Raw genomic sequence first — 13,105 nt, 5'->3', positions numbered from 1 at the left:
AATGTTTTAGGGTCTTTTTATATTCTTGCAACTCAACATTGGTTAGAGTTTTCTAAACTTGTGATAAAAATAGAAATATAGCCATGGCATGCCAAATAAAATAAAAACAAATAAATAAATAATGATGCTTCATGGTCAAATAGATCACATAGCATAGATTTCTATGGCCTCTACTGTTTTTCCCTCTCTCCCCTTAAAGCTAGAAGGGATGAAAAATGTTTTGGCAAGTATGTTTTAAAAAAGATGCCATCTGCATGTCTGCATGAGGGCCCGGCGCCTCCATCTGTGTGTTGACATCACACCATCTCGGTCCTCTTCTGTGACTGCAGGCTGGACTTGGAAAGCAAGGCCCAGACAAGCAGGTGCCACTGCACAGTCAGCTCTGCTTTCTGAGCAAGCAGATAAGCTTCCTCCTTAAAACGTGGGTCATGAAGTTCGATCCAACACACAAAACAAAACATCTTCTCTGAAGCAATAAATGGGAAACGAAGTGCGTGCCCTATAGAATCTCAAAATAGTAAATGACTTTAAATAAATAATCAGGCCTTTTGTTCGAATGAAGAAAGGTGACATGAAGAGACAGCTGATGGGGGGGAAAAAAAAAAAAAAAAGTGTTACTGTACAGAATTTATAACTCCTCTGCTAATGGAGTTCAGTGCCGTTATCAAGTTATGAGAAAAATACCACAAAAAAGGGAAATATTGATGCTTTTATTTCAAAGAGAAACTTTATCCTTGACAAAATAACTGAACTGCACAGTTTGAGCTTTTGAACAGAGCTCAGATTACCGGCTAACAAAAGAGAGCAAACTAAAGCCGTCAGTGTTCCTCTGAGAGTAAAATTACCAGCATTTAGCTCTGGAATGTTAACCAAAGTAAATAGGATGAAACAATGATGTTCTGAACACTCTGAATTTCTCTCGCAACAAGCTGCAACTGACCAACTTTGTATCGGAGCGTTGTAGAGGCTTTGTGTTGTGGTAGATGAAGGCATGTCCCGTGTACAAAACAGGCCCTGCTACATGTCTGAAACATCAACATGTTAAAAAAAGGACAGAAAGCAGAGTGTGCGATGGGCGGGGACTGTGTCGTGCCGAAGCTGCAGCGCTGCGTCCTTCCCCGAGCCAGGGAGTGACACGCTGCCAGCTGGGTATCGACTTTTTAACCATGCAGAGTTGGAGGTTGGAAAGGCCAGTTGGGTCTTAAAAATCTGCACTTCGAGTGTGAAAACCTTTACAGGGATTGCTGCTCAGTGCTTGGAAGTCCAAGCTGCACGCCAAACCGATGAGTAGAAACAGGATTGATGTAAAGTCGGCCCTGACACGGCCTTAAACAGTCTGAAAGAAACCAGGTGGGCTTAGACAGACGCCACATAGCTGTGCTCTTCAACACGGTGTAACGATCAGCTTGTTGTGTTCTTGACATGTTCTGAGCAATGACTGTACTTCCCGACACTCAAGACTAATCTTCCTAAAGTCTGGGTAATTTCGGTGTCTTTGTGAAACTGTGTCACTTGAGCAATTACCCAAACAACAAAGATCACAGCCTGTTTTTGCGTGCAAGACTTGCAAAACTGCATTCTAGACCACGCACATTGCTTTGTTGTCTACCTCTGGCCAGATTGTCCCGCCTCAATTAGCTTTTCACCCACCTCAACAGCCACCCCACATCTGCTGGAGTATACTTTTGGAGCAAAAACAGGCAGATTTGAAGCAGTTTTTTTTTTATAATTATTGTTGTTCACAAGCGTGGTTTTCAGACCTGGTTGAGAGGACTTGGACACACGTCAACTGAGACTATTCTGGGACAAAGTGTCACAAACGTTTTGAACATGTTTAAAACTCTAAAGAGGAAACGTAACCACGGTGAATGATGCGAGACATCCTGGAGGCTCGCTCATGAACACCGCTGACCAACTGGTCACACCTTAAAAGCGCCGTAAGTAGAAATAATCTGGTGATCATCTAACCTGATAGATATCTGTCCCACACCTTTTTAAAAGCCTTTTTCTTTTCAGGCTTTTTGAGGCCCCCTCCTTGCAGTGGACTCTGGGTAAATGGTACCCTTTCCCTTCCTGGTCCTACAGTCCTCAAGTAGACCAGAACACCATAGTGTCAGTGCAGACAGTGTTTGCATACTGAGTAAAAATAATGCATCAAAAGTTTTACATTCATGCTGACAAATTATTTAAACATGACCAATAAATCTTCGGCAACCTGGCGTTACTGGAGATTCCCAGCAGTGCCAACTTAGCAACTCTGTCGTGATATTTAGTGAATTCAGAGCACCGGTGTTACCGGAGACAATTAAAGACCGATGTAAAAGCACGCCTCGTTCCTATTCTTCTCAACCAGCAGCGGGTGCAGCCCTGCCATCCTTCCCACATCCCAAAGTACTCCCAGGCAGCCCGGACTTTGCGCAGCATTCAGAGCCAGAGAGGTTCACCCCGCTGTGTCCAGACCGAGAATCAATCACGCATGCGAGAGTCTGCCTTTGACCGATCCCGCCCTGGCTTACAGTCAGAATTGGTTTACATAAGTCCATGACTCATAAACAATAAGTAACAACCAAAAATCAACCCAAACTTTTAAAAAAAATAAAATAAGTAAATAAACAAGTAACTCCAAGTGTCTCTTTAGGGTCACTTGCCAATTTCAAGCTCGGACATAGTACCGTATTTTCTGGACTATAAGCCTTCAATTTTCTTAAAAAAAACAACAGCGCGCCTTATGATCCGGAGCGCCTTATATATGTAAGAAGTCGTAATGTTTTAGTATGATTTTGGTAAACTACAAAGCTGCACCGCTTGCAGCATTTAGGCTCAGAGTCGCGCAGACCTGAGCGAGCGGTGGAGGCGTTTATCCTTGACGCTTACGTCGGTGCAGTTTCTTCTGTGAGATTTAAACCGTTTGATTATCTTTGTGGTCTCTCATAGAGGGATCATATATAAATGCTGATACAGGCAAACCAGCTCCGCTAGAGCACCGAAATCGTCCATTTTGAATGGAGCGTGGTGCACACGGTCCGTGCGAAGTTACAAAAATTGGGAGGCGAAGATATGCCTTATAGTCCGGTGCGCTTTATATAAGACAAAAGTTTGAAAATGGACCATTCGTTGACAGCGCGTCTTACAATCCAATTATACAAATCAGGCGATCACATCGTTTAGGGACTTTTACACAGCCCGTAGCTGCTTTCCTTACTGAGGAGTTGACAACTCTAGATTTCTACATCCATTAAAGTATCACATGGGTAAAGAGGCAAGGTTGTGACGTCATTTTCTCACAGCTAGATATCTCAATATCCCAAAGGAACAGGCGGCGAGTGCACATAAGCGAGACGGGGTGACTGGTGCTTTTAGGAGGATAAAGCACGAAAAACACGAAGGCGTGTGTGCGTGTGTGCGTGTTCAGCGTTGGTGACAAAGAGAGCTTGAGTTGACCTGATAGCTTCAAGCTAGTCAATAACAAGGGGTGTTGTTTTTAAACTCCTGAGTCCTCCTCCTCCTCCCTTTGGAGAGCTCTGCACTTGTTTGACAGCTCACCCAGATGCATTTCCTCCTGATGTATGAATCTGGCAAACGCCCCACAGCATCCCGCTGCTATTTAGGAATGTTTTTAGACGGTTCACATTAACGCCAGTTCACAAGGGCAGCTCTAAAAAAAAAAAAATTAAAACCAGGAAAAGAAGGATGGCCGGAAGACGAAAATCAAGATTCGACTCAAACTGACATGACGGTCTCTGAGTTTTTACATTTAATCTGCAGGAAACATCCTTTTAATCAGTATCAGTATGTGTCCATTGTTAAAGCTGGATTGAAGGCTTTAGATTTATTTAATGGAAAAATGCGTCTATGAAACAGAAAAAGGTGAACAGCAAGTGGCTTTCTCCACACACATTCATCCCATCTTTGACCCATTAAATCAAGCGAAAGGTGGTCTTTAAATGACTGGTTTTGCCTTTTTTGTTGTTGATTTGTTTGACTTTATCCAAGAAAAGGATTTGTATTTTGGTTGCATGCAAGACACGTTTCCAATCGATCCTAGTAAGGTGACGCAAAAATCTCTGCAACTTTTCCTCAAAGTCGCTCAGCTGTAAGTGGAGCGATGGGAACGTAGAGTACAACGCTCGGTTTCTGGCAGGGCGTGAAATATGGAGGGCTCAGCGTCGTGACCTGGAAACATCGGCGTCCTCGGGCTGGCCGCTTTCACAATCTGAGCCCCCGTTTGAAAAAGGGAGATTTAGCCACAGACGTTAGGATCCAGGAGAAATCTCAAACTCTGCACAACAAATGCATTTCATTCAGTCACTGACAGTGTACACAAACACAAAAGGGGAGGTGGTAAAACCTGCGAACTTCAGTTTCTTGACTCATGCATCCAGAAACTCATGACTAAACATGTTCCAATCCCTTTGGAGATGACATTAATTACCTGCACTCAGGAGGTTTTGAAACGAAAGACAGTGTTGCCTGTCAGCTGCAGCTCTGAACAAGAACAAATAAGTGTTATCTGTTTTTATTGAGGGTGTAGTCCAGGGGAATAGATGGGAAAGTGTTCCTACTGCAGACCAGAGACACTGCAGAAAACTCTGGTTTTATATGAGAGGCATCTAAAATGGCATAAATTATGTGATATATGTGGTTAAAATAACCCCAAAAATCTATTTAAAGGGGGAAACTCTTACATGGGGTACAACACAGTGTCTCTAAGCATAAAGTCTTTAAACAGAGTGCTTTATATGAAGTTAATACAGCAGATAAAGTATGGAAAAACAACATGGTCGTGCAGGTTAGAAATGTGAGCTACTTAACCATGGTTATCAGGAGTTTCTCTAGGACATTCACACATGGCAGGAAAAGTTTAAAAACAACTTTGCGACACGCTCACCTGTCTTAATCCTGTCTTAATTTAGCTGCTCCCGGTTGCCTCGGACGTCCACGGTGAACGAGGCTGCTCCTCTCCGATGAAAGCCCGAGTCAAAGGTAGAGAGAGCCGGCGGGGGTGAGGCGACCGGTAACCGCTGACTGAGCCGAAGTTTAAAGGCGAAAACAGCCGACGGGAGGACGGACAGGGCCGGCGGGGTCGACTTCCTGCGCTCGGTGCCTCCGTCCCGCGCCTGTCCGTGGGTTAAAAAAAGTGTCCCTCTTCGTCTCCGCGGGAGCCGGGACACGAACGCCGCCTGAGTGTGGATCTGCGGGGAGCGGAGTGGGTGTCGGTCTTTTTATCTCCAGCCCTCCTGGAAGCCGAGGCAGCGTCACTTTACTCTCGCGCGCTGCGTTCAGGTCGCCAGAGCAACAACAGTTAATCGGACCAACGTAGCGCTTTTATTAAAGTGCTCACTGCTTGAACGAAATAAAAACACACATTTTTTTGGGATGCGTTTACAAGTTCTCAAAATTCCTTTACAATATTAGCACACTAGCCGGTTGAGATGACATTGTACGCCCTGCCGGGGGTCCTCTTGTGGACATCGGTTTGTAATAAGTAGAAAAATCCAATGTGACGTGAACGCAACGCAAGTGCTGCTGTCAAAGGGCATTTTCCCAATCTGTTACCAATATGTTATCTTTACAGCATTCTGTGCTGAAATGAGGAAATAAACAAGGGAAATGTAATTAAAAGCTAAAATTAGCAAAACCGTTGATGCTAAAATGAGTCAAACCGTAGCTAAAAGCTACATTTAACAAAACTGTAGCTAAAAACTAAAATTACAGTAGCAAGACACTAGCTAAAAGCTGTGCATTTCTATGCTGAATTTTATCTTAATTAAAGTTTAATATTTTTGAAAGTACAAAAATTACCAATACTAAAATGTTCCTGGCTGAGCCAGATGTTTCTATGAATGGCTAAAATAGCACAAAGTATGTAGAAAGATGCTGATAGCAACAAAATGTATAGGGGAATCCATAGAAAGGAAAACAGTAAATATAATAGATAGATAAAACAATAAATATATTTTGTGTTGCAGCCATATGATGTCATGTTTATATAAATTGTATCGTTTCGATCATTTTCAGCAGCTTAATCAGTCTCCTTTAATTTGCATCAGATTAAAATCAGACATGGTTTTATCTTGTACTTTGATTTCCTTCTTGTTTTATTAAGAATACTGTATACGTTTTGCTGAAAGGCAAAAGGCAGGCGATAAATGCCCATGTCTGTGTGTTTGTTTGTCTGCCTGTTAGCAAAATATCTCATGAACTGCTGGACAAGTTTTAGTGAACCTTTCAGAAGGTAATCATTAGATGTAAACCTACAACTGATTTACTTTTGGAGTCGATTCAATGAAATCTCCAGTTTACGATTATGCCCTACTTTGTGTTTGTCTGTCACATAAATGTCCAGTAAAAATACTTTGAAGGTTGTGGCTGCAACTTGACAAAATGAAGAAAAGTTTGAGGGCCGTATGAATACTTTTTCAAGACACTGCATGTGCTGTGAATGACTCTCAGCTACAACCACATCAAATTTTAGGTCAGTATCTGTAAAACCGACTGACTCAGAGCCCTTTTTGTGTTTGCTAAGAGTAGAGTTTTATTCAAATCTGCTGAGCGGGTTATGAGATATTTTGCTAACAGACAAACAAACTCTCACACAGAGGCACAAACATTACAGCTCACCTCTCCTTTTGGCAGCGGCTGCTAAAAATCTTAAAAAGCGTAACGAAACTAAAATGAGTGAAATGCCTCCTGACTCCTCTGTTGTTTTCAAAGCTCCAGTATTTTGACATTACGGTAATATGCCTGATCCTTCTTCCAACACAAACCTCAAGTTAACTAGAAAAACTATAAACCTACAAGTGGCTTCTTTTCTTTTGACTGGGAGTTTTCCTCATTCCTGACACACGCTAGTTGACTCATTAAGTAAAACCAATATATTGATTTCTGTAGCAGAGACACCACCTACAGTCATAATCAGAGAAAGCCTGTAATGTCAGCAGTTCCTCCTTTGAACGAAACATGCAGCTCTGCCTCTTTGTACCTGTACAGAGGCGCTGGATTGAAGGAAAATGGCCAAAAATGGTTATATCTCTGTAACGTCTCACCATAAGACGATCACAGTTTAACTGTCAATCCTCCGGTGCTCCTTTTCTTAGTCGCACTGGATAAGTTGCTGATGTTTTTCTTTTTTTTTTTGTTTGCAGACAAACGTCAGTATGGTGAAGACTGTGATGAGCCTCTTAGATAATGACAAGCCTCCGCTGTGTGAACTGACTCATCTGCAGACGCAAAACAAGACGCTGTGACACTTTCAGCTCCAATCAGCTGAATTGGGTTTCTTTGTACAAGGTTCGAATTTTTCTAGGTCATGTGATTGAAAAAAAAAAAGGTCTGATTGTTGAAGGAGTAATAGTTCACATTTATCACCAAGGAAACAATCAGCACTGTGATGCTCCCAGCGTTCAGCACTCACACCATTGTTTTCCAGTTTATTATGTCTTCCATGTGTTTTTCTCTTTTTTTTTTCAATCAAACTTCTGCATACTTTGGGCTATTTTAGCCATCTGTGTACCAAAACACTTGGCTCCATCAAGAGTAGTGTATTATGGCTTTAAGTATTTGTAACTTTTACACTTTTTGAAATATTTAACTTTATTTTTGTTTATATCGCCATAGAAATGCACTGAAGTTTCTTATCTTTTGTTGTCTACTTTCTTGCTCTGTTTTTGTCTTCTTATGCTCATTTTAAATTTTAGCTACTAGCTTGATAAATTTAGCTTTCAGCTAGGGTTTGGTGATTTTAGCTTTTAGCTACTGTTTTGCTTTTTTTAACATTTAACTACTGTTGTGGTCAGTTTTGTTGTTGACAACAGTTTTGCTCATTTTAGGTTTTAGTTACAGTTTTGTTGATTTTGGCTTCTGTTTTGCTAATTGTAGTTTTATTTTTTTAGAAAAAGTTGAGCTTTTTTCAGCTTTTACTTACAGCTTTCTTGATTTTAGCTTTAAGCTACTGCATCGCTGATTTTAGTCTCTGTTCTGCTTGTTTTAACTTCAACTATTCAGTAAATTCATTTTTCAACAAATCTCAGCAAAGTCCTTCAGTGCTCAGCTTTCACACTGCATTTGCACTGAAAATGTTTTTTTTTTCTCGTTCTAACAGATGTTTAGCATTTATGACATGCTTCACCCCCATCCAGTTACACACACACACACACACACACCTTGACATTGTCTCTGCAGGTGCATCTCCATGTGGTGGCGCAGGGGAAATGTTCCTCTCAGGAGGCCTTCCTATCGCATCTCCTCATCTGATGTGGCTGACCCGGGCTTCCCTGCTCCGCTCCCTGCAGGCCGGCACCAGTCAGCAGCTCCAGCCGACCGCCTTTGTTTTGAACTCCACCCAGGTTAAAATGCCTACCAGCATCCACNGGGGGGGGGGGGTCTTCTCTGCAGGGGCGGGGTTGCAGCAGGATCGGTCACGGTGCTCGTGTCAGAGAAACAAAACAAAGAGTCAGACTGAGCTGAGCTGGGAGGACAGCTTCCTTCAAGCCTGGGAGTCTGCTGGAACTTCACAGCTGTTAGAAAAGATGCTCTAAAAAAAGAGGAGAGCAAACACATCAATGAAGCAGGCCCGCCTGGGGAGTTAATACGATCATGTTTGTGTCTGTGAGTGTGTGAGAGTGTGTGTTATCTCATGAACCTCTGGACAGAATTCAGTGAAGCTTTGAAGAAATAATCATTGGACGTACATCTACAATTGATTGACTTCTGGAGCCAACCCAAAATCAGCCAACTGACCCAAGAAACACAAAGACAGCTATAACACAGTCAGTTCCACAGATGCTGAGCTAAACTTTGCGCCTGTAGTAGCTGAGAGTCATTCACACACACATACTGTGAGCACACATATTGTAATGGTTTTACCAAAATGGGAATAACTCTGTCATTTCTCATCATGAGGTGATCTTAGTCTAAAACTGTGACATGAAAAGCAGCGGACGATAAACAAACTTCAAATTGTTGCCATGATATCATGAAATTAAACAACTGATCGACTCCAGGTTTGTTTTCTAACAATGTCTTGTAGAACAGTTTTAATTTGATGATGATAATTGTTCAGTCAAGTAAATATAAAGCTGAGGATGTTGTAAAAAAAAGTAACTCGTGTGTGAATCACACGGCTGCTTTTTTCTCCATCTAGTGGTTGTGTGTTTATAACGCAGGATCATGTCTATGGAGAGAATCTGCCTAAAGGAAATAAAACTGTTTCCACTGCTTCTGTTTGCAAGCTTAAAAACAGATTGTCCAGGTGTAAATGTTTATGTTATTTTTGTTGTTGTTGTTGTTTTTGGTTTTAGAGATTTTATCTTTTCCATCCATTTTTCAGTTGCAGGACGTAAAATGAGGAAAGTGAGGCAGTTTAGGTTCCTTAATGAAAGAAGAACATAAATTTAAATCAGTTCCACAGTAGGAATACAAATTTACCTCACAGGGATGACTTTAGATGAAGTGATAATAGTATTTGTTGGGACACTTTCAAACTTCTGCCACCAGGGGGCGCGCTCATTCTGTTTTACAGTTTCCCTCCACCTCCATGGTTCCTCTATAGAGATAAAATATAACTTTTCTTATTAATCTCTGTGGGTTCCTCCCAGTTTAAACACACAAACATGAAATAGTTTGTTTTTTTATGACTTATTGTGTTATGGGAATGTCCGTTTTGTTTGACTAAACGCTCTTGTGTTACTTTTTATATTCTGAGATTTTATCTTTGGTTGATAATGTTTTATTATTAAAAGGTCATTTGTGTGTGTGTGTGAAAATCACATCTTGAGTGTGATTTCGGCTCACATACTGCACATTGTACTGAAGGGACATATTGCTCGGCTCTAATTTCACACATTTTTGAGAAATAAACTCGTATTTTTGTTCCAACAACCACCGACTGTCAGGTAGCAGGATTTCCTGTAAAATCCACCCACCAATTTGGTCCAGTGAGTCGTGTTCAGTGGTTGGTGTATAAATTACCATCGTTTTGGTTGAATAACGAGAAACTAAACTAAACTAAAATTCACTGCTAACATTAACCAGTGTATGTGGAGGGGTTTTGAAGACAGATTTAAAAAAAAAAAAAAAATTGAATTAAGAAATGAGCAACTGCGAGCTTAAAAATAAAGGCCCACATTCCTAAAAGTAATGCATATCACCCGCCACCTAAACTAAGATCATCATATGTTGAGAAATGAGGCACTTATAGTCATTTTGATTAAAAACTAAAAACAACATCATGCATAAACAGTCATTATTGTGGTATTTTGCGTGATTTACCATGACTTGTTAGCACGTAAAGGCTATGATGACTCTCAGCTACTACCACGCCAAGTTTTAGCCTAATATCTATAAAACTGACTGACTTGTAGCCATTTTTGTGTTGGCTAAGTTTGATTAGCTGTGGCAACCATCCTGATTTGGGTTGACTCTTAAAGTGAATCAGTTGTAGACGTACACCCAATGATTACTTTTCTGAAAGTTCTGTTAAAATCCATCAAGGCGTTTAGGAGATATTTTGCTAACAGACAGACAGAGTTGACTTCAGGAGTTAATGGCAAAGTTTTAATAGCAGATCTTGTGCAGTCCATTGGCACTTGGAGCACAAGATGGGGATGATTCTCAGGTATTACCACACCAAACTTTAGCTCAGTAACTCTGAAACTGAATAGCTTGTTGCCATTTTTGCGTCAGCGATGTCGGCTTAGCTGTGGCGGCCATTTTGAATTGGATTGATTGTGAAAGCTATTGAGTTGTGCATGCACATCTAAAGATTACTTCACGAGAGTTTAGTGAATGGACAACTTTTTTTAAGAGTATAGAATTTTTAAAAAATGATCAAACAAATGTGGTAAAGCAGAACCTGTTTAATGTGCTGGTATGACCTTTGCAAAATCTCATTCTGCTTCTTTTATCTGGGGGTGGTCTCGACGCTGATTGGAGAGTGATCCAAAATGAACGATCCCTGTTTGTGTGTGTCTCAGATGTAGGAAACAAACACAAACCTGTTCAGGAAGGGGCTTCCTGCGCTCGGACACACAACCTCATCGCCCAGCTGAGCTGAAACGCTCCTCCGCTGTTGCATCATGGTCTTTTTGGCGGCCGCGCTCCTCTTCCTTCGCGTATCCCTTCAAGTCTTTTGGCAGACAGCGACGGGACGATTCGGTTGGAATAAAACACCGAGATGCTCTCAGTTAAAAGGAAAAGTTAAAAACTAAAAAGGAGCTTTGGAGCCTCTCATGTTTTAGGCAGAATCACGTCTGCACTGGAACAAGCAAAGAGTTTAGAGATCCTACGGAGGAAGTCAAACACATCTGGAGGAGTGAAGAGGAAGGAAGGTAGCTCCTGTTTGTTCAGGCAGGAAAGAAGTCCTGATTGTTCCCAAGCTTCTGTCCGCTGCAGGAACCTCAAACACAATGCACCAACGTAAAAGAAGAGTTTTCATTTTTTTGTTCAAACCAATATCGGCCTGCATTACCCGGACCGTTGTTATCACCCAACGCCTGTGGGGAGAGGTGAAAATGTCTTTGCTTGCGTGCACATTAGATAAAATATCTCATGAACCAGAGGACGGATTTTGGTGAAACTCTCAGAAAGCAATCACCAGATGTACGTCTACAAGTGATCAACTTTTAGAGTCGACTGATTTCAAGATGGCTGACTTAGGGGAAACACCAAAATGGCTCTGAGGCAGTCAGTTTTACAGATATTGAGCCAAACTTTGGTGTGGTAGTGGCTGAGCATCATCCCCAACACATACTTTGAGCACTACACATTGCACAATCATTTTAGCTTTAAACCCCCGGCATTAACTGTTTCATTTTAACCCTGTCTGTTAGCAAAATATCTCATGAACCACAGAACAGATTTTAATCACACTGTTAGGAAGGAATCATTAGATGTACATCTACAATTGGTTAACTTTTGGAGTCAATCCAATTCAAGATAGCCACCACAGTTAATCGATAGTAGCCAATACAAAAATGGCTACAAGTCAGTCAATTTTGCAGACATAGAGGTCAAATTTTGTGTGGGAGTAACTGAAAGTCACTCTCAACTCATTTTCTAAACACTAACTCTTGCAAAAACTCTTTGAAGCTGTTATATCTTTTAAGCTCTTGCAAGACCTCAAAGTTTTGCATGAGATTGTGCGTATCATCATTTACAAGGTTTGACCAAAAAGGCTACAACTCTGTCACTTTTCTGCCTAAGAGGATTTTGGTTTGAAAGTCTGGCATGAAAGACGACGGGCGATGTGAATTCCTTATGGAAATCCAGGCTTTTAATCAGAAATGTTTCTATTTTGTGAGCTAAGGACACACAGTCACGTCCGTGCATTTGGCTGGAAACGGTTCAAGTCAAGGCAGAAGCAAAAGAATGTTCTCTGCACTTCTGCTGAGGTTAGAAGCAGTGACGCCCAGATGTTTCAGGGCATCAAATAGCATTTCTCTCCTGCAGTTATGTAAGACGTTGCTCCTCCCCGCTCGTGAAAACGGGCCTGACACGTGCCCAGCTCCTCTCGACCATCATCGTACGTGCTCCTCGGAAGTGCCTTAACTTCTCAGCTGGTGAAATGTTACATCATTTAATGTCGCGCTCACTCCTTGTAGGTAAAACTTTGCGCTTCGGCTGCAGCAGTTTGGATCAGAGAGGGTGCAGGAACTTTGTTACGCTCACGCAGCCACGTAGGCACCAGCTGTGCATTTGAGTGCCATAATGGAGGTCCTGTGAGCGGGTGACCCCAGGGGACGACCCCCGTCTGATTTGAAAGAAACCCTGAATGAACAACTCTTTTAGCAAAGGACCTCTAAGTCCTGCTACAGTAGCCTTTTCTGTGAGGCACATTGCCAATGTTTTGATGTAAGTAAGAAAAAAAGAAACTGTTAAAGCTGCTGCCGGTGGCTCATTATGGTCACCATGGTAGCCACTCACCTGCGTCTGCTACTCCTTGACAGATGGACAGAAAAGCAGAGCAAAAAGTAAGCCTTAAAGAAAAGGTCACTGTGCAAAAACTATAAGTCCTACTGAAAGTGTTCCTGGACTGTAAGTGGAAGAAGAGTCTTGTCATCGCACACATCATATTTTATGTTCCTACTGTGTTTTATGACATCTAAAA

At 41.7% G+C, this 13,105-nt stretch overlaps 1 protein-coding gene across 4 annotated transcripts in view; it reads right to left on the bottom strand.

Annotated features, from left to right (window-relative positions):
• Positions 1 to 5,215, bottom strand: part of gdpd5b (glycerophosphodiester phosphodiesterase domain containing 5b) — a 47,483-nt gene extending 42,268 nt beyond the window's left edge. For all 4 annotated transcript variants that reach the window (XR_005234238.1, XR_005234240.1, XR_005234239.1 and 1 more), the window contains exon 1: positions 4,889 to 5,215. The gene's annotated coding sequence lies outside the window, so the exon portion shown is untranslated. The remainder of the gene's footprint in view (positions 1 to 4,888) is intronic.
• Positions 5,216 to 13,105: the final 7,890 nt, after the last annotated feature.

The sequence above is a fragment of the Kryptolebias marmoratus genome, linkage group LG2, assembly GCF_001649575.2.
Source record: "Kryptolebias marmoratus isolate JLee-2015 linkage group LG2, ASM164957v2, whole genome shotgun sequence".
In the NCBI taxonomy this organism is placed as follows: domain Eukaryota; kingdom Metazoa; phylum Chordata; class Actinopteri; order Cyprinodontiformes; family Rivulidae; genus Kryptolebias; species Kryptolebias marmoratus.
Note: the sequence above shows the minus strand (reverse complement) of the source record. Positions and strands in the feature narration are given on the sequence as shown.